Source organism: Myotis nattereri (assembly GCF_964212035.1).
Source record: "Myotis nattereri genome assembly, chromosome: 11".
Taxonomy (NCBI): domain Eukaryota; kingdom Metazoa; phylum Chordata; class Mammalia; order Chiroptera; family Vespertilionidae; genus Myotis; species Myotis nattereri.
The window spans coordinates 36,802,383-36,826,236 of record NC_138086.1 but is presented as its reverse complement, the minus strand read 5'-3'; the positions used below and the strand labels follow the sequence as shown (position 1 = coordinate 36,826,236).

Genomic DNA, 23,854 nt, shown 5'->3' with positions numbered 1-23,854 from the left:
GGAGAGAGAGAGAGATAGAAACATCAAAGATGAGAGAGAATCACCGATTGGCTGCCTCCTGCACTCCCTCCACTGGGGATCGAGCCCTCAACCCTGGCATGTGCCCTGACTGGGAATCAAACTATGACCTCCTGGTTCATGTGTCAATGCTCAATCACTGAGCCCACCGGCTGGGCCAGAAAAAATTCTTAAATGAGAGAGTGACACTCATACAAGCAAAGCTATATATCTGATTATACAAAGGATCCACCAAAAATCTGAAACTTGGCAAGGAAAGGAGGGGGAGACTCAGAGAGAGAGAAACATCGATATGAAAGAGACTCCTCAATTGTGTTGTCTCCCACATGTGTTCCCACCGGCACTGGGGATCAAGCCTGCAACCAAGGTATGTGCCCTTGACCGGAATGGAACCCGAGATCCTTCAGTCCACAGGACAACACTATCCGGCTGAACCAAACCGGCTATGGCCATAAGAAAACTTTGGCATTGAGGCCTTTAAATAATATAAAGTAGAAAGAGGGAAATTAATAAGTAAATGTGCTGTTGATCCCATAGGAATTCACTTCTGTTTTTCTTAAATAGAACATTGACTAGAAAGTTCTTAAATTGGAATATCTGCATTTTTTATAGTTGCGATATTAATAAATGTATAAATATAAGCAGTTCCTCTTGTGTTCCAGCTGGGTATAACTCATATTCCTAAATCTCAAATGTCCCAACTTTGAAAAAATATTTTAAACATTGTGCTGGTCACTTATTTACATGGGTTATTTCCTGCTGGTTTATATTAAATCTTAAACAAGCCATGTATCTGCTCTACTATTAAATTTCTTTTATGTTTATATCCTATCTCACTAATTACATAATCACTTCCTTGAAGGTTTCCTATAGTTCTGTCATTTCTCCCATAGCAAATAAGATAGTTCCAGACACATAGCAGGTATTTAATAAATATGCTTTGACAAACCGGTTTGGCTCAGTGGATAGAGCATCGGCCTGCGGACTGATGGGTTCCGGGTTCGATTCCGGTCAAGGGCATGTGCCTTGGTTGCGGGCACATCCCCAGTGGGAGGTGTGTGGGAGGCAGCTGGTCGATGTTTCTCTCTCATTGATGTTTCTAACTCTCTATCCCTCTCCCTTCCTCTCTGTAAAAAATCAATAAAATATATCTTAAAAAAAATAAAATAAATAAAATAAAATAAAATAAATATGCTTTGATTGAGTCCATTGGAGCTTTCTTTTGTTTAATGTTTGCAATGTTAATCACCATCTGTGGGCCCACTTAATTATTATAATTATATCAAAACCAAGCATGGTACCTATGGTAATGCTTTCCTCTAAGTTTGTACCTTCTTAAAATTCACCCAGACATGTAAGACACTCTTGCAAGCATACACTCATGCACACACACACACACACACACACACACACACACACATTTATTGGAGATTGAAAATGGAGAATAAAACTGATGTTTTCTGTAGGAGAAATACATTGCCCCTTCCATATCTGGTACCTCTCTACCCCAAGGTACTCCTCAGAGATATCATTTGTGCAAATGTTTATCTTTTCAATAAACTTTATTTTATAACTTCTATATTGTCTGTCTTCAGACACTCTCATAGGGGAAATAGGCAATTATACTCATTTGTGATAAATGACAAAGTAAAGTGAATAAAGGGTTTTGGGGAGCACATAGAAAGAATAGCTACCTTACACCTGGATGGGAGAAATGGGGAAGGATAGTACAGAAAATTCTTCTGTGGAAATAGTGGGCAAAAACCTAAAAGATAAACCAGAGCATCCAGTTTCCTAGTTGTCTGTCACTGTATATCAAATTATCTCTAATAGAGAGGGCATAAAACAGCAATTATTTATTATTATTATCCCTCCTGGTTCTAGTATGGACCAGGTAGGCATTCCAGATCATGATCCCTGTTATGGACTAAATGTTTATGTCCCCTCAAAATTTGTATGATGAAGCCCTACCTCTCATTGTGATGGTAGGTGAAGACGGGGCCTTTAGGAGGTAATTAGCATTAAATGAGGTTAAGAGGGTGGAACTCTCATATTGAGATTAGTGCCCCAACAGAAAGAGATACCAGAGAGTTGCTCTCTCTCCCCACCATGTGAGAACAGAGCAAGAAGGTAGCCAACCCTCTACAAACAAGGAAGAGAGCTCTCACCAGAACCTGACCATGCTAGCACCCTATTCTCAGACTTCCAGCCTCTAGACTGTGGGAAAAGGCATTTCCGTTGTTTAAACCACTCAGTCTGTGCTATTGTGCTATGGTAATCTGTGCTGATTAATATTAACATGAGATTATTTTTTTAATTTAGTACATTAATTTCATATTAATATCAATATGTTAAAAGGTCTCTATTGTAGTTATAGTCAGATGGCATTTGAGGCTGGAGTCATCTCAAAGGCTCCCTCCTTGGAGTGGATTAAGAAAACTCAAACAGCTGGAATCAGAAAGTATTGGGGCTCCACAGGCATTCCTCAAGTTCTATGCATTTTCTCCATCGGGTCTTGCCAGCAGCATGGTTTCAGCATAGTCAGCCTTATTACTTGGTGGCCAAAGGGACATGTCTCAATAGAGAGTCAAAGCCAGGCAGAAGCTTCATTGCCTCTTATGACTCATCCTCAGCCTCCTGGCAGCATCCCTTCGCAAGTCATTAAAGCCAACACATGATCAAGGGGAGACGAACTTGACCCTACCTCCTGACTGAAGAAGTATCGAAGCATGTGTGCAAATGCTTTAAAGCCACCACACCCAGTGAAGAAATAGCCCCGTGCACGTGATGTGTGGATTTTTATGTTTGTGTGCTGGTCAGGAGAGAAGGCAGAACAGGAGGCTGGCTTGGTGAGAAGCAGCACAGCGCCAGAGTGCTCATGGGCTTCTGCGGAATTATACCCAATGCGTTCTCACAGAGTTCTTCATGCCGCCATATCCAGTAGACGGCTTTTAGTCCTTCATGTCTTCGATAGTCCTCGCTGTTCCCCTACGCCCCAGGAAGAGTTCGTTCTTTGTCTCTCATTATGTCCTATCTCTCCTGCCTGTTTTGTTTGCTTCTTCTCCAGCTTCCTTCTCCTTTATTATGCCATATCCTGTAACTCACTTATCCCGATATTCTGTCTCCTACGTGATGCTCCAATCTATCCATCCCTCTCCACCCTGACTACCAGCAGCCTTGGTCCCTATCACTGTGGTCATTTCTCTCATTCATCATATATTTCCTGAGCCAGAATGAAGGAGCGAGGGGCACAATGCACATTTAACTAAATTGATTAAGGAAGACCGCATGAGAAAATGATTTCTTTTTGGGTTTTTTTCTCTTTTTTTAATTAAATCTTTATTGTTCAGGTTATTATAGTCGTTCCTCTTTTTTCCCCCCATAACTCCCTCCACCCGGTTTCCACCCCACCCTCCGCCCTCACCCCCCCCCCCCCACTGTCCTCATCCATAGGTGCACGATTTTTTTTAATATATTTTATTGATTTTTTTTACCGAGAGGAAGGGAGAGGGATAGAAAGTTAGAAACATCGATCAGCTGCCTCCTGCACACCCCCTACTGGGGATGTTCCCACAACCAACGTACATGCTCTTGACCGGAATCGAACCTGGGACCCTTGAGTCCGCAGGTTGACACTCTATCCACTGAGCCAAACCAGTTAGGGCGGGGTGCACGATTTTTGTCCAGACTCTTCCCATATCCCCCACACCCCTTTCCCCCACAAGAATACTCAGTCCACTTCCTTTCTATGCCGCTGATTCTATTATAATCACCAGTTTATTCTGTTCATCAGGTTATTTATTCACTTGATTTTTAGATTCACTTGTTGATAGATGTGTATTTGTTGTTCATAATTTGTATTTTTACCTTTTTCTTCTTCCTCTTCTTAAAGGATACCTTTCAGCATTTCATATAATACTGGTTTGGTGGTGATGAACTCCTTTAGCTTTTCCTTATCTGTGAAGTTCTTTATCTGACCTTCAATTCTGAATGATAGCTTTGCTGGATAAAGTAATCTTGGTTGTAGGTTCTTGGCATTCATCACTTTGAATATTTCTTGCCACTCCCTTCTGGCCTGCAAAGTTTCTTTTGAGAAATCAGCTGACAGTCGTATGGGTACTCCCTTGTAGGTAACTGACTGTCTTTTTCTTGCTGCTTTTAGGATTCTCTCTTTGTCTTTTGCTCTTGTCATTTTAATTATGATGTGTCTTGGTGTGGTCCTCTTTGGATTCCTTTTGTTTGGTGTTCTCTGCGCTTCCTGGACTTGTAAGTCTATTTCTTTCACGAGGCAGGGGAAGTTTTCTGTCATTATTTCTTCCAATAGGTTTTCAATATCTTGCTCTCTCTCTTCTTCTGGCACCCCTATAATTGCGATGTTGGTACGCTTGAAGCTGTCCCAGAGGCTCCTTACACTATCTTCATATTTTTGGATTCTTTTTTCATTTTGCTTTTCCGGTTGGGTGTTTTTTGCTTCTTGATATTTCAAATCTTTGACTTGATTCTTGCGATCCTCTAGTCTGCTGTTGGAACTCTTCATAATATCCTTTATTTCAGTCAGTGTATGCTTAATTTCTAGTTGGCCCTTTTTCATAACCTCAAGGGTCTCACTAGATTTCTTGAGGGTCGCACTACATTTATCAGCGGTCTCACCAGTCTTTTTGAGGGTGTTACTAAATTTATCAGCGGTTTCTAGAAAGTTCTTGAAAAACCGTAAAAGTGTGGTTTTGAACTCTATATCCAGTCATTTGCTTTCCTCCATTTCTGTCATTTGTGACCTGTTTCTTTGTCTCCTCATTTTTTATGCTTCCCTGTGTTGGTAGAGTGGCTTTGTGTGCTAGGTGTCCTATAGGGCCCAGTGGCTCAGCCTCCCAATTACCTGAGGTGGACACTCTTGGTGCACCCCTTTGTGGGCTTTGTGCACAGTCTTGTTGTAGTTAAGCCTTGATTGTTGTAGGTATCACTGGGAGGAATTGACATCCAGGCCAATTGGCTGTGAGAGTCAGCTGTGTCTATGGTGGGAAGACACCCTTATGAGGCAAGACTTGCTTCAGTGGGGCTTTGGTGCTCACTGAGTCTGCCCCCTGAGTGTGTCCCTTATGAATCTGAGGAGCTGTAATTGGATGGTCCCACTCTGACCACTGGGTACACTGGCTCTTGGATCTAAGGAGGAGCTAATTTAGCTTCTGCCTGAGGCTACCCAGCAGGAGCTACGAGGAGATCTGCAGATTCCCCTTCCTTGTTTGGGGTTTGGAGGTGTCCAAATGATGCCCAGCTGTGAAGCAATGCAAGCTGCTGTGGGGCCTTGGGCCTTCTCTTGGAAGTATTGGGTCTGTCTGGCCCAGCTGCAGTTTGTTAGGTAATTTTCAGATTGCAAAGGGCCAGGACATTCATATGCAAAAGCCTCTGCCACAGCTTGGATGGGGCGGGGTCTCAGGGAATCAACAGGGCAGAGCAAGCAGCTATGGCTGATCCTCAGCCCTGCCCTAAGGGGCCCCGGGTCTCAGTGTCCCAGTAATTGCTGCAAGCACCTCTGAGAGAAAGTCACCCTCGAGTTCCGCCCGATGCCAGACAGTCCATTTTCTCCCCATATGAGTCTGGGTCCCCAGAGACTCGCCCGGAACTGGAGTTCAGAGCAGTCGGGAGCTTGAGACTCCCTCCCGATTGAAAAAGACAACCGGGTCCTCAGTTGCCAGCCCTTTCCACATGCGCCTCCGTACCTCTGCACTTTACTTCCGCACCTCCTCTGAGTCTCAGTGTGCTTTTCTCTTTCCTTCTAGTTGTAGAATTTCCACTCAGCCAGCCTTCCTGTGGTTCTGGATGATGTCCATTTTGTCTTTTAGTTGTATTTTTTTTTCTGTTCATCAGATTATTTATTCACTTGATTTTTAGATTCACTTGTTGATAGATGCATATTTGTTGTTCATAATTTGTATCTTTACCTCTTTCTTCCTCTTCCTCTTCTTAAAGGATACCTTTCAGCATTTCATATAATCCTGGTTTGGTGGTGATGAACTCCTTTAGCTTTTCCTTATCTGTGAAGTTCTTTATCTGACCTTCAATTCTGAATGATAGCTTTGCTGGATAAAGTAATCTTGGTTGTAGGTTCTTGGTATTCATCACTTTGAATATTTCTTGCCACTCCCTTCTGGCCTGCAAAGTTTCTGTTGAGAAATCAGCTGACAGTCGTATGGGTATTCCCTTGTAGGTAACTGAGTTTCTTTCTCTTGCTGTTTTTAAGATTCTCTCTTTATCTTTTGCTCTTGGCATTTTAATTATGACGTGTCTTGGTGTGGTCCTCTTTGGATTCCTTTTGTTTGGGGTTCTCCGCGCTTCTTGGACCTGTAAGTCCATTTCTTTCACCAACTGGGGGAAGTTTTCTGTCATTATTTCTTCCAATAGGTTTTCAATATCTTGCTCTCTCTCATCTTCTGGCACCCCTATAATTCTGATGTTGGTACGCTTGAAGCTGTCCCAGAGGCTCCTTACACTATCCTCGCGTTTTTGGATTCTTTTTTCATTTTGCTTTTCTGGTTGGGTGTTTTTTGCTTCCTCGCATTTCAAATCATTGACTTGATTCTTGTGCTCCTCTGGTCTGCTGTCGGGAGTCTGTATAATATTCGTTATTTCAGTCCGTGTATGCTTAATTTCTAGTTGGTTCCCCAATATAAGATCGAGGGTCTCATTAGTTTTCTTGTAGATCTCATTAAGTTTATCGGCGGCTTCTAAACAGTTCTTGAGAGACCTTAAAAGTGTGGTTCTGAACTCTATATCGTCCATTGACAATTTTGTCCTGTTTCTTTGTCTCCGCATTTTGTTATGCTTCCTTGGTGCACCCCCTAGTGGTCTTTGTGCGCAGTCTTGTAGTTAAGCCTTGATTGTTGTAGCTAATGCCAGGGAGGGTTTGACCTCCAGGCCAAGTGGCTATGAGAATCAGCTGTGTCAGCAGTGAGAGAACTTCTGTCGTCTAGGGAGGTGCTAATCTAGCCTTTGCCTGAGGCTATCCAGCAAATGGCTCTGTGCAGGGCTTGGGCGGGGCGGGTCGCACAGGATCAACAGGGTGGGCCGGAGAGAGCAGTTATGGCTGGCGGCTCTCAGTCCTGTCCCCAGGGGCTCTGCCTCTCTGAGTCCCAGCACCCGCTGCAAAGCTCAGAGAGAAAGCTGCACTCGCTCTGACCGAAGCCAGGCAGTCCCGCTTCTCCCGTTTGAGTCTGGGTCCCTAAAGACTCGCCTGTATCTGGAGCTCAGAGTCTGCGACTCCCTCCCGATTGAAAACGCCAACCGCGCCCTCCGCCGCCAGCCCGCTCCGCACACTCCGCACCTCAGAATTTGACTTCAGCACTGCGCCTCCTCTGAATGTCCGTATGGGTTTCTCTTTCCTCCTAGTTGTAGGACTTCCACTCAGCCAGCGTTCCTGTGGTTCTGGGTGATATCCCTTCCGTTTTTTGGTTTCACTTTTGAAGTAGTTGTTCAAAGCAGCAAACTCCAGCGTTAACCTATGCCGCCATCTTGGTTCTCCTAGTTGTATTTTTGAATTTGTTGTGGGAGGCAGCAATTTCCAGTGTTTACCTATGCCGCCATCTTGGTTTCTCTTACGAGAAAATGATTTTTAAGCACAAAATGTTGAATGGGTGAGGGAAAAGCCTGTGAACATTTGGGAACATAGATACCCCCCTCAGTTAAGGGAGCAGCCAATACAAAGACCATGTTGTAGAAGTGTGCGTGGCATATACAGAGATGGACAAGCTGATCAGTGAGTCTAGAACTGAGTGATGTAGGGAGAGAGTAATAGCAGTTAAGGTCACAGTTAAAAGTGGATGGTGGACAGATTACCTGAGATCTTGAAGAAAGTTTCATGAACTTTGCCTTATACTCTGAGTGAGAGTTTTACACCAATGAGTGACATGAATCAGCACTTTAATAGGAATACTGAATACTGGGTTGAGACTACAATGGGGGTAGGAGGTGAGGAGAGTGGCAGGAATGGAAGCCTCCTTTCCTGTGATTAAAGTCAATGGTGGCTTTGACCACTTGCTTAGAATATTGCAATAGCAAAGGGATTGTTATTTGTTTTCATTTACAGATTGGAAATGTTTTAGCATACGTATATACTCAAGTGGAAGAGACAGCTTCTGTGCTGGTATGGAAATAAGAGATTTACATGGAAGTCCATGAAAATAATCATGTTGGTGGGTAAAAAGCAATCTGAAAAACTTCTGACACAGTGGCCTGTTTTCTCTGTGCATGAGCGGGTGAAGTCATGGGCTGTCTAAGCAAGACATGATAGGATGATAGTGGCCCTCACTCTCCATCCAATTCCTTTAAGGGATGTGATCCTAATATATCAAAAGTTATGCCACACTGCTTTAGACTCTGCTATAGGCACTCACTACTATGCCAGAAGTGTTTTTCCGTACTTGAGCCTAAGATTAGCATTGTAATACACAAGGTGATTAATATGTATTTACTACCTTTCCTCCTTCATGTTGCTCAGTCTGTGTAAATAATTCCACTCCTTCTGGAGTTACTCATGTGAAAAGCTGTTTAATAACATATTAATGCCTGTATTTTGGATAATCTGTTCTTGCCACTTACAACTTAGTGGTTTTCAATTTAACAGCACTATGTGTTTTCTTTATATGTAACTAGAGGCCCAGTGCATGAATTCATGCACTGGTGGAGTCTGGCAGGCCCAGCCCTAATCGGGGCGGATCAGGGCTGAGCCTGTCGGGAGGAGGAGATGGCAGGAAATTGGCCAGCCAGCCCTACTCCCTATTGGGGTAGGGGAGGCGATCATGGGTGGGGCTGGCCAGGGGGAGGGGCTGCAGGCCTATTGGGATGGTGGTGGCCCATCAGGGGCAGGGCCAGCCTGGGGGAGGAGCTGCAGGAAGTTGGCAGGCCGGCCCCACCCCCTATTGGGGTAGGGTGGATAATCAGGGGTGGGGCCAGACAGGGGGAGGGGCTGCAGGCCGATTGGGGTGGTAGGGGCTCATTGGGGGTGAGGCTGGCTGGGGGGAGGGGCTGCAGGAGGTTGGCCAGCTGGCCCTGCCTCTTATTGTGGTATAGGGGACGATCAAGGGTGGGGCCGGCCAGGGGGAGGGGCTTTGAGCTGATGGCATGGGAAAGGCCAATCAGAGGCAGGGCAACTGGGGGAAGTGGCTGTGAGAGGTTGGCTGCTGGCCCCACCCCCAGATCTGGTCGGTTTGCTGGCCACAGTGGGCGTCATAGCGACTGGTCGTTCTGGTTGTCACAGCGTTCTGGTCACTGGCTTTTTATATATATAGATGTCCTCATTTGTGTGGGATTCTGTGTTCAGTTGGAAGTCACATGAGCCTGTATTTGTACCCACTTTCCTCTGCTCTGGAGGCTGCCCACTTACATCTTTGAGATGTGCCTCTGAGGTAGGCTAAAGTCTGTTTTACATGTAGTCCATGTCAAGTCAAATTCCAAACAAAATCTTTCAATTTGTTGCAATTCTATCACTTGTCTCTATCTGAAAACAAAGAACAGAAATTGGTGTATTTATATAGACCACTAAAATATGCTAGGAGACCACAGGGGCGCTTTTTGGGGGGCCCTGGAAACTGCTTGAAATCTCAACCAGTCATTCTGCTTTCTTTGAAAGGTGAACAGCTTTGGAAGGAGTATGTAATTCATTCTGAACTTATCAGGTATCTATCATTCAGTGTAAATGCAAGTCTGGGAAGATTTGATGGGGAGGGAAAAGAAGAAAGCTTGAATGTAGGGCACTGCTGGAAACTGAGAGTGGTGCGTTAACAGAGGGAAAGTTCACCTCCTTCACCAATGAGGACAAGCATATCTTGATAATAACTTTAACAGCTGAGGAGTTTTAGTGTGAAAAATTACTAACAAAAAGGACAGAGGAAAAGTTTTTATGATAGAAAACACCTGCCTGAAAGGAGCTGTTAAATGTTTCGTTATTTTGAATTTAGAGTTTATTACTTAGACTATTCACAGAGTGTTCAAAGACTTCCACTATATCTTCATGGGATAGCTAGACACTCTCTGATAAATGCACTTGGGCCACATTCTCCCCTAGTAAGACTTGGCCACAACCTTTGCTGGGGAATATTTTACAACCTATTGCGCTATCCAGCTCCAGATCTGACAAGTCATATTCTATTCCCTTCTCACAGATGGACCAGCACGAGTGTTTTCACAGGCTGCTGCTATAGAGTTTGAGTCATATTGCATGTAACCTCAGACTGTAGTGATTCATTTGAATCTTTAACTAAGCTTTATTGTTGGGATGTGGTCTGCAAATGTGACTCTATACCCTTCTTGGGAATATAGAGGGAGTTGGGGCTATTACTGAGTCTGAATTAGTGGGAGTTTAGACCAAAGGGGAAGCAAAACCTCTACAGAAAGGATGCTAGGAGGGTGGAGGGAAGTGTGAGGGGCCAAGTATGACACTATCTGGCTTCTGTCCTCTAGATTAGAAAATGAAGTGACTCCAGCAATGTGACTCTAAGGAAGTTCCCTGTTTTCCTCTCGTGAGAGCCAAGTGAGGGCTTTAACTCACAGAGGGAGCAAACGTCCTGTGAGACACAGTATTAGAACCAATGGAATGTTTTACCTGGAGTAGAGAAACTTGCAAGTGTCCAAAGGAGTCTGCGAGCCAAACACAGACACCAGCCAGAATCAATGAAAACTGATGCTTCCCGGAGCTAGAGGGCGCTGAGGGTGCTTCCCAGAGTAGGAGACAGACTGCCTGACTTGAGGTCCTCAGCCCCACATCTCAGTCAAAAAAGGAAAGACTGAAGTAATATTAGTGAATCAGCACTGGGTAGTGAGTGCTTCAGAGTTTACTATTTGTTAGCCACAGTTTATGGATAAGAATTTATTGATAAGAATCTTATGAATATGAATCTCTTATTCTTAGATAACTCATTCTACATAATTCCTCTATTTGGTGTCAAAACTATGACTAGGACCCAATTCTCTTTTTATGTTCTTTCCACTATACCAAAATACACAGCCATGCCATTGGTACAATGTGAAGCAAGCTAATGTATAGGAAGTGTTTCATATGAAGTACATCTCTGCATATTAGTGATAGCAGTTCCATTAATAAACTGATTAACATGTCAAAGTCAGAGGTACAGAGAACCAAGACGGCAGTGTAAGGTACAGACCTGTGCATGCTGTCTCCCACAACAACATCGAGACTACCAACTATAAGACAAACAGCTATCATTCAGAACTATGAGAAAGCTGGCCCAGTGGAAGCTCTACAACTGGAAGGAAAGAAAGAAGAGCATTGAGACCGAGTAGGTTGTGCAGAGGCTCCAAGAACAGAGGTACGGAGTCTCGCACCAGGCAGGCTGCCACTGGAGGCACGGTTTTTTTCAATCGGAAGGGGCTGCAGACTCTCGAGTCCACTGAGCTTGTTTGGGGCAGGATTCTGAGGTCCCAGACCCCTACGGGGAGAGGCGGGACAGCCTTGCAACGGGTCGGAGAGCAAGGGTGTCTTGCTGGCGGAGCTGACTGCCAGCGCTCGGGGACGCAGGGACGTGGAGTCGTGAAGAGGTGAGGAGTCGCGGAGACGCCATTGCCCTTTGCCCCACCCTGGTGATTCACCAAGAACAGAGGTGCGGAGCAGCGCGCCAGGCGGGCTGCAACTGGATGCGCGGTTTTTTTCAGTCGGAAAGGGATGCAGACTCTGGTCCCCTGGTGGTTCCCGGGGACCCCACCCTACTCAATTTACATCCCCACCCAAGCTGTGCCAGTGGCACAAAGGGAACCACCCGTGCTTTTGCAGCCCAGCCCAGCAGACTGCAGATTTCAACTCCTCGCATACATAAGGGACACACTCAAGAAGTGGAGTCAGATTCGGAGGAAGCTGGACCCGGCTGGGCCGGTGACATGGAACCGCTGTACCAGCAAACGCACAGGCAGGTCCACCAGATCCAGTCTCACATGGGACGCTGGGAGATGGCAGATGGGCAGTCTGTGCACTTGGTAGAAAACGAAATCCAAGCAAGCATACCAGATATTCAGCCACCAGGAATGCCTGGAGATTTTGTCCAGCGAGGAGCCACCCAACAAAGGACAGAATGCCAAACTTTGTGTTGCTGAGACGGCCCCCGTGAAGCCGAGATGACCTCTGTGAGGCCAAGACAACCCCTGTGAGGCAGAGACGGCCCCGGTGAGGCTGAGACGGCCCCTGTGAGTCTGGGACTGCCCCTGTGAGGCTGAGATGGCCCCTGGGAAGCTGAGAAAAATACCACATGGTCTCACTCATTTATGGATAATAAGGACCATTATAGACTGACAAACAAAAATGGATACAGAGGCAGAGCAGCATTGAGCAGACTGTCAAACTACAGTGGGAAGCTTGGGGAGAGTTGGGGGGGAGGAGTAGGAGATCAACCGAAGGACTTGTATGCATATAAGAATAACCAATGGACACAAGACACTGGGGGGTGGGGGAGGCCGGGGGAATGTCAAGGGGGGGGGGGGAGGAGACATGTGTAATACTCTTTGTAATACTTTAAGAAATAAAACAAAAATTTTTTAAAAAGTCAGAGGTCCAGTTTTTCAATAAAGAAATAGTCACTGCCCTGACCAGTTTGGCTCAGTGGCTAGAGCGTCAGCCTGTGGACTGAGGAGTCCCAGGTTCGATTCTGGTCGGGGGCATGTACCTTGGTTGTGGGCACATCCCCAGTGGGGGGGGGGGGGGGGTGCAGAAGACAGCTGATGGATGTTTCTCCCTCATGGATGTTTCTAACTCTCTATCCCTTTCCCTTCCTCTCTGTAAAAAATCAATAAAATACATTTAAAAGAAAGAAAGAAATAGTCACTTATGTGGGGGTGGAGGGACAAAGAGACCAAAGAACTTACATACTTGCATGCATAGCCCATGGACATGGACAATAGGGTGGTGAAGACCTGGGGCATGGTGGGCAAAGGAGGGGGGGGAGGACGGGAAAAATCTGTAATACTGTCAACAATAAATGTGTATATATATATATATATATATATATATATATATATATATATATTAAAAAGAAATAGTCACAAACATTTTTCTCCCTTCACAGCCACTGTATTTAACATTGGATTTATTCTGCCATCTGGTGGAATATTGACAAACTACAAGTAAAACCTAAGAAATTCCCTGGAGTGGGTAATTCAATCTTTTTTTAAAATTATGCCTCTGAACTGGGTCCTCAGTTAGGTGAGTCTGAGTGTGAAGCCCTTTGAAAGCTGTTTCTCAGTTTGCTATAGTCTTGTAGGTCATATGGACATGAGACCCACTGGCTTTTTTTTAATATATATATATTAGAGGCCCGGTGCACAAAAATTTGTGCACTCGGGGGGGTGGGGTCCCTCAGCCCGGCCTGTGCCCTCTCACAGTCTGGGACCCCTCAGGGGATGACCACTTGCTGGCTTAGGCCTGCTCCCCAGGGGATTGGGCCTAAGATGACAATCAGACATCCCTCTGGCAGCCCGGCAGCCCTCAGGGGATGTCCATTTGCTAGCAGGGAGCAGACCTAAGCTGCAGTCAGACATCCTTAGCGCTGCTGAGGAGGTGGGAGAGGTGGTGGTCCCACCACCACCGCTGTACTGGCAGCCATCAGCCAGGCTTGTGACTGAGCAGAGCTGCCCCCTGTGAGAGCGCACTGACCACCAGAGGGCAGCTCCTGCATTGAGCGTCTGCTCCCTGGTGGTCAGTGTGTGTCATAGTGACCAGTCATTCCCAGTCTTTCTGCTGTTAGGGTCAGTTTGCATATTACCCTTTTACTATATAGGATAGAGGCCTGGTGCACGGGTAGGGGCCGGCTGGTTTGCCCTGAAGGGTGGGGGTCCCGCTTGGGTGCCTAGCCAACCTGGATGACAAGCTGATGGCTGCTTGCAGCTGGTCACACGCCCTTCAGGGTGGGGGTCCCCACTGGGGTGCCTGGCCAGCCTGGATGAGGGGCTGAGGGCTATTTTCAGGCTGGTGGGCGACTGAAGCTCCCAGCCTCTTTTTTTTTTCTTTTTTTTTTATTCTGGGATTTATTTACCTTCTATAGCTGTCACTGGAGCTGAGAGCCCGCTCTAGCTCTGAGGCCATTGCCAGCTGAAAGCAGGTATCTGGGTTTGTTTAGCTTCTATAATTGAAACTCTGTTGCCATCACTGGCCGCTCTAAGCTCTGAGGCCCTGCTGGCTGAAAGCAGGTACTTGGGGATTGGTTAGCTTCTATAATTGCAACATTGTTGCATCCAGAGCTCTGAGCTCAGAGCTGAGCGCGGCAGGTGGGGAACCTTGGCTTCCTCCATCACTGGAGCAAGCAAGCCTCCTGCTCGCTTCAGCTGCCTGGCTGCCGGCCTCCATCTTGGTTGGCAGTTAATTTGCATATCCTGCTGATTAGCCAATGAGAAGGGTAGCGAAGTTACAGTTAATTACCATGTTTCTCTATTATTAGATATGTCTCCTTCCCTCCCCCCCCCCCGCCCCCCCCATTGCCAGGGGAAGGAGACCCACTGGTTTTTAAAGCTAGATGTTTCAGAAGCGCATCTTTCAGGTACATGTCTTAAAAGTTGTGGTGTCTGATATAGGGTTCAAACCTTTCATTCCCCAGGGAGAAGCTCAGGTTTTGAGTCACCTCATGAATGTGTGTTGCCATGCCACGGGTGGGATTTATGGCAAGATTAGGTAACAGCCTCTCCTACCCTCGTCAATGTGCTTTTTGTTTGTTTGCCCAATGAGTAGGAGTTGGTAAGCTAGTTTTTAGTTAGTCTTTGTTTATTTTGGAGAAAGTTGTTCCATATATAGTTATAGATCTAGTGTGTCTGTGGTAGAAGGTGAGTTCAGGGTGCTACCATTTAAAACCAGAACCAGAGCTGAATATCCTATATAATAAAGAGCTAACATGCTAATTAGACCGAACATTGAAATGACTTTCCAGAATGATCAGTGGGCGGGGGGCAGGACCTCAGGGCCTTGAGGCAGCCGGGGCCGTGAGGGCCAAGCCCCTTGCATGAGTTCCATGCATCGGGCCTCCAGTTTCTAAATAACATAGCAAACATAAATAACGCAGCAAAACACATTCAGCAAAAAAATATTTGCAGGAAAAAGTTTAGAATCAAGTAATCCAACTGTCCATTTAGTTGGGTACTCTACTCTGATCCCTGTTTCTACTTGCACGTCTATGAAAACTGCTACATGTGAGCTGGTGGCAGGGATGGGTTGGCATGGGAAAGGGGGGCGGGGGAAGGGAAATGACTACAGTAGTAGCCAATAGAGATAGAGACTTCACAAACTTATAGGACCGTTATTTTTAAATGATTAGTCATAAGTCTCTGGGGGATCCTGTTACACTGCAGATTCTAATTCAGTGGGCATGCATGTGTAACAAGGCTGCAGGTGATGCTGAGGCTGTTGGCTCAGCTGTAGCACAAGTAACGAACTATTGTAAAATCTAAGTTTTTCCTAGCTTTGTCACAGTTTCCCTTCATAAGTGTGTAGAATGGAGCATTTCTGAAATGTGTAGACATAAGCTTACTAGCGTCTGAGAACAGTTGGCAAAGGGAAATAGGAGTAATACGTAAATAGTCCATGAATAGACAATAACAGCTGCTTATAGTAGCAATATTAAACACCATTTCTATAATCAAAAGTTAAAAAGAAAAAGCAAAATTATTTTTCTAATAACAAAAGTATTTACAGGCACACCTCAGAGATATTGGGAGTTCAGTTCCAGACCACTGCAATAAAGCGATAAAGCGAGTGCTACAATGAAAGAGAGTTGTAATCATTTTTTCTGGCAGAGGGGTCTTGCCTTCAATTTATTTTAAAAAAAAATGCAACATCTGTGAAGCTCAATAAAACAAGGTATTTCACAAATACTTAAAAATTCACCTACCTTTGAGCCACAAAAGAAAAAAGCGGTGTTCATGTATGTATTTGATACAAATACAAAACACTCATTTTTAGTTTATTAGCTCAGATCACTCCAAATAACTCAGAAAAACCCATCATCAGTAATTTTGTTGTCATATGCAGAAAAACATAATGAATAGTGTTTTTTTAGGTAGAGTTCAAAATCCACTTAACATGGTAGATAAGCCAGAAGAGGTGGGCATAATGAAAGCAGCCACAGTGTTGCAAACATATTAGACTTTAACTACAAAAAAACTGGATTGTCAGCTCAAACACACCAAAAATGAACTCCAGCTAAAAAGATATTGTGGAGCTCTGACCATTGACAGTATGTTAAAAGATTGACAGACTATTGCATGCATATAAATCCAAACACAAATCTCCTGAATATTCAGAGTAAATTTTCAGAAAAAAAAACCAAACATTTCTTTTCCTGATATGATACTCACTCTACCTCTTTTTTTTCCCTGAACATTAAAAACTATATAGATTGTTCTCTTTCTTCATGCACTTGTCAGCAACAATAAGCATTAATCCATTTTCACAAGCTATAGATCAGTGGTTCTCAACCTTCTGGCCCTTTAAATACAGTTCCTCATGTTGTGACCCAACTATAAAATTATTTTCGTTGCTACTTCATAACTGTAATGTTGCTACTGTTATGAATCATAATGTAAATATCTGATAGGCAGGATGGTCTTAGGCAACCCTTGTGAAAGGATCGTTCGACTGCCAAAGGGGTCGCGACCCAAAGTTGAGAACCGCTGCTATAGATTTTCAAGCTTAAGTTATGAACAGCAATTATAATTTTTGTGATAGTTAAACATAGTTTGAAATGAAAATGTGCCTCTCTACCAAATGGTAGAGTTTTCTATGGGATAAAACATACAAACTCATCCATGTACAGTTATAAGTATTCAAACATCTACCTTCCCTGAACACCATACTATTTCTTTTCTTTTTTTTTTAAATATATTTTATTGATTTTTTACAGAGAGGAAGGGAGAGGGATAGAGAGTTAGAAACATCGATGAGAGAGAAACATCGACCAGCTGCCTCCTGCACACCTCCTACTGGGGATGTGCCCGCAACCAAGGTACATGCCCTTGACTGGAATCGAACCTGGGACCTTTCAGTCCGCAGGCCAACGTTCTATCCACTGAGCCAAACCGGTTTGGCTTTTTTTTTTTTTTTTAATGTATTTTATTGATTTTTTACAGAGAGGAAGGGAGAGAGATAGAGAGTTAGAAATATCGATGGGAGAGAAATATCGATCAGCTGCCTCCTGCACACTCCCCACTGGGGATGTGCCCGCAACCCAGGTACATGCCCTTGACCGGAATCGAACCCGGGACCCTTCAGTCCGCAGGCCGACGCTCAATCCACTAAGCCAAACCGGTTTCGGCACCATACTATTTCTTTAGAGCAAAACAAGAGGTGACATATTTAATACATTCCCTAACGTACTCCACTCTTACCTCAGTGCCTGTGCGTCCCATTCTTTAAGGAGTTGTTTTTCCTACTGGATATTTTTAATATAATCCACTTATATTAGTGTATGGATTGTCTCTCCTCATATTTTATACAACTTAGAGAAAAGATGGTGAGGAAAGATAAACACAAGAATTTACAGGTATTTAGTTAAGTAATATTAAAGATACATCAGTCAAAACTTTTTCCCTCATTACTATGTACTGAGATGCATTTCTGTATGAACATTATAAAATCTGAGTCATTGACTGGATATACAGACCTTACTTGAGGTGGCTATGTATTTCCTCATCCAATTCTTTTTTTAACATATATTTTTATTGATTTCAGAGAGGAAGGGAGAGGAAGAGAGAGATAGAAACATCAATGATGAGAGAGAATCATTGGTCCACTGCCTCCTGCATGCCCCCTACTGGGAAATGAGCAGGAATCGAACCATGACCTCCTCATAGGTCTATGCTCAACCACTGAGCTACGCTGGCTAGGGTCCTCCTCCAATTCTTTAGCACAGTGCCTACTTTACATAATTTAGATCATCTCTGTTCAAGAATTAAAGAAATTTCCTTTATACTTCTCTTAGATCAACATGTCCACAAATATCCTAATGCAAAGAGAGTAAAGTTTTCTCTTAATCCTCAGAAGAGGATTTCTAGAATCTCATCTTAAACTTCATTATCTTAGGGGGATATATTTTCCCCTCCTGGTTACTGTAAATGGAAAGATACTAAGTCAGTATGTTTTGAGTACCTTCAGATTTTTGAAGGATCCCTCTGAACTGGTGGTGTCTTATTTGGGGTATTCATTATTTACCCTGGAAGCTAAAATTAAGACCAAGTAATTCGTAATTTTATTATCCAAACAAACCTGTTTCTATGGTCTGGATTGAACAACTGAGAGAGATCATGGGAGATGGCATAGATGTAGTGTATTTAATTTTATAAACTCATTAAATCATGAGTTTATTTTTGAAAACGTTGAGTTTATTTGTCTATGTTTCAAGAGGCAGTTAAGATCTACACTAATAAAAGAGAAAAATGGTAATTGGCGTACGGCGATACCTTTTTCATTGGCTAATCAGGGCTATATGCAAATTAACTGCCAACTAAGATTGGCAGTTAACTGCCAACAAGATGGCGGCTAATTTACATATGTAGGCACAATGCAGGGAGGCGAAAGGGAAAGCAGGAAGAAGCCCCCTGCCACTGACAGTGATCAGAAACCCAGGGGGGAGCTAAGAGCTGGGGGGCAGGGCAAAGGCGGCCCTGGGGCCGCCTTTGCCCTGCCCCCCAGCCATGATCGGAGAATCAGGCGCCTTTGCCGCCCTGACCAGTGATAGCAGGAAGTAGGGGTGGAGCCAGCGATGGGAGCTGGGCACGGTCGAAGCTGGCAGTCCCAGGAGCTAGGGGTCCCTTGCCTGGGCCTAAAGCGAAGCCCACGATCACGGCGCCCCCCGCTGCCACTGCAGGTCCCTGCTGCCCGGGCCGGACGCCTAGGCCAGAGGTGTCAGGCCTGGGCAGGGGCAGAGCCTGCAACCGCGGGGAGCTGGGGGTCCCCTGCCCAGGCCTGACACCTCTGCCGGAGGCCTCAGGCCTGGTCAAGGGGCCAATCAGGCGATCGGAGGGTGATGGGGGTCAACGCCTGAGGGCTCCCAGTATGTGAGAGGGGGCAGGCTGGGCTGAGGGACACTCTCCCCACCCCCCACCCCCACACTCAGTGCACGAATTTCGTGCACCGGGCCCCTAGTTACATATATAATTGGAGATTAGGAGAATGATCTTGCCTGGGGGGGTGGGGGAGGAGGAAACCATGAAAGTACTTAAGATTTCTGATAGAGAATAGGTAGAGTAATAAGAGAAGATGATCTATAGGAGTATTTTTAGTACAACTAACATTTATGAAATAATCAGAGGAGTTTGGTGAGAAGAAGCCAGAGAGAAAGAAGAAAAATCAGGGAAATATGGCATTATAGAAGCCAAGAAAAAAGAAACTTTCTAGAAGGAATTGGTAAACAATCATTGGTTCATTTGTTCATTAATTCACAAATGTTCATTAGTTTCCTACTTGGCATTAAGTACAACTGTGGAAAGCCCACATATGGACTCTGCACTAAGGGAGCTTACAATAAAGTAAAAAAATAAATGTAAATCAAACAATAACACATGAAAACTTTTTGTAAATTTTAAGTTGGAAAGAGTAGAATTGTTATAGTGAGCTCTAATAGTAGGAAGCAGGTGAACTTCTGTTCTGTGAATTCTGGGACCTCTGTCTCAAGAACTGACTCAGACTTAAGGTTCGAAGAATAAGGAACTCTTAAGGCATGCATTGCAGAGGGCAGTTCTGGCAATGAAACACCACACCAAGGACCTGCTATCTGAGGGACAGGGCCACGTGCCCTGAGCACTAGGAATTATCCTGAAACTTTATTTTAGCAGGAGAATGATCTCAGCTTCCAGAAGTTTTTTAAAAAGTAAAATTAGCCCTGACCAGTTTGGCTCAGTGGCTAGAGCGTCGGCCTGTGGACTGAAGAGTCCCAGGTTCAATTCCGGTCAAGGGCATGTACCTTGGTTGCGGGCACATCCCCAGGAGGGGGTGTGCAGGAGGCAGCTGATGGATGTTTCTCTCTCATGGATGTTTCTAACTCTCTATCCCTCTACCTTCCTCTCTGTAAAAAATCAATTAAAAAAAAAGTAAAATTAAATAATTACTTTTACTTTTAAGCTGCCAACCGTGCAGAGACGGTGGTCCTAGAGAGAGATGGGTATTTGAATCTGGAATATTTGTTTTAGGCTGAGAATAATTATGAGGACTATGCATTGTTTATTAATTTATGAAATATTTATTAATTCTTTTACATATGTGAGATACAAGGGAGAATGAGTGTCAAATTATTCCTTTAAAAATTATCTTTAGTGTTATTATAATGATGATTTAAGAGGCAATTTATACATTCATTTATTTATTTAAATGTTTGGTAAGTTTGCCAAGTTGTCACCAATTTTATTATTCTTTGATAAAATTTTTATACATTAACCAATGAATTATCCCTCCCTTGGATGGCAAGGGATGATCTATGCTCCAGGGTGAACAATGAGTTGTTGTCCTTGCAAAGCCTGTAGGAGGGGCAGTGTTAAATTCTAGATGCTTCTTCCTAGGAACAAATCACACTTAGTAACCCTCAATTTGAAACTGAAAAAAAAAGAAAATCACAATTTTTTAAAAATATATATTTTTATTGATTTTTTACAGAGAGGAAGGGAGAGGGATAGAGTTAGAAACATCCATGAGAGAAAAACATCCATCAGCTGCCTCCTGCACACCCGCTACTGGGGATGTGCCCGCAACCAAGGTACATGCCCTTGACCGGAATCGAACCTGGGACCCTTTAGTCCACAGGCCGATGCTCTAGCCACTGAGCCATACTGGTCAGGGAAGGAAATCACAATGTTTAAACAATGTCACATATTAATGAAAAATCATTTTCCATATATTTTCTCTTCCTGTGTTGTTTTTCTTTTAGTAACTCCTTTAGGGCACACTTAACTCTGGTATCAGTTTTCAAAAGAAACTGCTTACTCAGAAGCTCAGTCTGTGTGGGTCTGGGGCTGAGCTTCTGAGTAAGCAGTGATTGTTCAATCCCTATGTAAGAAAAATAGTCACTGGGGAAAAAAATGAATTGTTCAATGTCCCACGGTGGACCTGTTGATGAGACAAACTTATGTTCACAGGCACAGCCCAAGATTCTCTACAGCGACCAGGTCCCCTGTTCTGGGAACGTAGTTCAGAAAAACATTTTGCCACAGATTCACGGTAAATCACCTGATGAGTAATATGCCGTTGGAATCTGTGAGTTTAGTGAAGTCTTCTCTTCATGGTGGGTTGGAATACAAGTGTCCAGATACTTACACTAATGTCTTATAGCAAAACAGTGTGGCTACTGCTTAGCAGTATTTGATATTTACAAAAGAACGGAATTAAAAGAAAGGAATAAGCATGTCTTTGTGGCTTATATGTTTTTATAATAAAATTCTCTACTCTTTGTTTCAAAAATCAGAGATGATTATGCTGCCCTGCTATGGGTATTGTTGGGGAGCACACTATATATGTGAATAAAAATGTGAAATGATTGTTTCTTGAATATAATAGAAACCGATTAAACATTTGTGGACTCACTATAATGAATAATCTAACTCCAAGGGAAATACAAATGTTTCTTTTGCTGATAAGTTATATATAACTGTGCTATTATAAGTGTATGCTTGTAATCAATATTTTGTGTGTTAAAATAGTCAAATTATCATAGGATAATTGCAGCATATATCAGGCTTTTTTCTTTGGCATTTTGCATTGGGTCCTTTTTATTCTAAACTTCCTGATGTTAACTTTAAGTACAGTCATTTTCTCCAGTGTAAGGCTTTTACTATGATAAGATGGAAACAATCTCCATTGGTTTCAATATTATCATGGCATTGGACCATTTTTTCATTTTCAGAAAAGAAAACTCACAGCAATATACATTGAAAAACAATTTTCAATCATTCAGAATGTGCTAAGTTTTGTTTCAATCTGACCAATTTAGAAAATATGACTGTCTTTTAAATAAAATAATCTCTTTGCTTTGCTTCTGTGTCTCATATATTAGTTTTCATCTGAAAGGTGTAGTAATAAGAGGGCCATCACTGTCCCTGTGAAGTAAATTGAGATTTTTTTTATTTCCTTTTTTGGTCATGTGACTGTATTTCTTAACTAGTGTGACCAATGTGGTTTAAAATAAAAATTATGCTATTACTAATGAAAAGTGTGTTGGCAGCTATGGGCTGGTAATAGCCAAATGTCACAGAGCACTCATTTTCCTCTTGATTTGGTGATTGTGAAAAAGTTTTAATAAAGAAAATAATGGAATGGTTAATGTTACAACAAAGTAAAATTTTACTTTGATTTACTGAAAAGATACACAATAATAAGCAGCCAATTCATTATTAGTCACAAAACATAGCAGTTAGGCATCAAATAATTTTTCTTCTACCTTTGGAAGCTAATCGAGATTTCAGGCACAATACAGGTTACTGGGGGAAAAAAAACACCCACATTTTACAAAATTAATGGTAAATTAGATTTAAGCAACAGTTTCAAAATGGAAAAAAGAAAAAGAGTTTGAGAAGAGATGAGATATCATCATAACACTAAACAAACTGGAAGATGTTTCAATAGCTTTGTTATTCACAAATTTGACTAAAATAGTGCATATTATGATTATCAAGAGATTATCATTTACTACTGAACTAGAAGCACAACATAAACTATGGTTCTTAATAGGGTTTTAATTATATGTTTCATTAAAGTTACTGGTAATCCAAGTTTATTACATCTGCAACATTTGAGGAGAAAAATACATGATGTAAGTGTGCCCCCCTGTGGCTACAGACTAGTTTGTAAGACTGTCAGAAAAGACCTCCATGGAAAGAGAGCCTTAACTGGGTCTATTCTCTAGTAAGCACTTCCTCCATCCCAGGCAGAAGGCTATCTCTCCTGTTTTTAAAGTTAATCAAAAGTAGAAGATTCATAATTTCTCTTACAGCTCCTACAAATATTTTATTTTTAGTAGCCATATATGCTAATCAACATATCCAGCTCTGATCCTGAGGTGGTGTAACATAGTAAAAACACATAAATCAACACAAAGCACTTTTCCTCATATACATATTGTTAGATTAAAAGTCAAGCCTAAGTGATTCTCTGCAAGTACCTTCAAATACATTTTGTGATTAAATAGGATAATGGGTCAAGGAAAACATTGTAGTAGACAGATCCATGGCCTGGAAAAGTAGTTTGTCCATTTGTGTCATGTATGTAAAAATTGATATCTACACTAATAAAAGAAAAGGTGCTAATTGACCGTACCTTCGCCATGCCCAAGCCACGCCCACCAGCCAATCAGAGCGAATGTATGCAAATTAACTCAACCAAGATGGCGGCCAGCAGCCACAGAGCTGGAGCAAGCAGGAGGCTTGGTTGCCCGGGCAATAGAGGAAGCCAAGCTTCCTGCCTGCCCTGAGCCGGCTGTGGCCTCTGCTCATGACAACAAAGCTTCAATTATAGAAGACAAATAAATCCCAGATATCTGCTTCCAGCCAGCCTCCACTGGGAGCTTGGGTGGCTGGGGGCCATGGCCAGCCTGCAAACAGCCATCAGCCCCTCACCCAGGATGGCCACACCCTCATAGGGTGAGGGTCCCCGCTGGGGGGGTTGGCCAGCCTGCAAACAGCCATGCTTTGAGAATTGACTGTTAGTGCATCACAGCTGCCAGTTCCTTGGAAAACTGCCCTCCAACCAAGATTGAGTGCCATAGGGTACAAACTGCTCCCCCTTTGCTTCAAGTATGGACAAACCAGTACAATTTGTGCTCCCGAGAGTCCCCCTGCAGTTTCAAGAAAGTAACACTCCAGTTGAGATCCCATCCTT

The 23,854-nt window shown here is 43.5% G+C and overlaps 1 pseudogene across 1 annotated transcript in view; it reads right to left on the bottom strand.

Annotated features, from left to right (window-relative positions):
* Positions 1-2,817: 2,817 nt before the first annotated feature.
* Positions 2,818-23,854, bottom strand: part of LOC308526757 (SCO-spondin-like) — a 43,862-nt pseudogene continuing 22,825 nt past the window's right edge. The window contains exon 31 of the transcript in view: positions 2,818-3,006. The product of the transcript in view is annotated as an SCO-spondin-like (transcript). The remainder of the gene's footprint in view (positions 3,007-23,854) is intronic.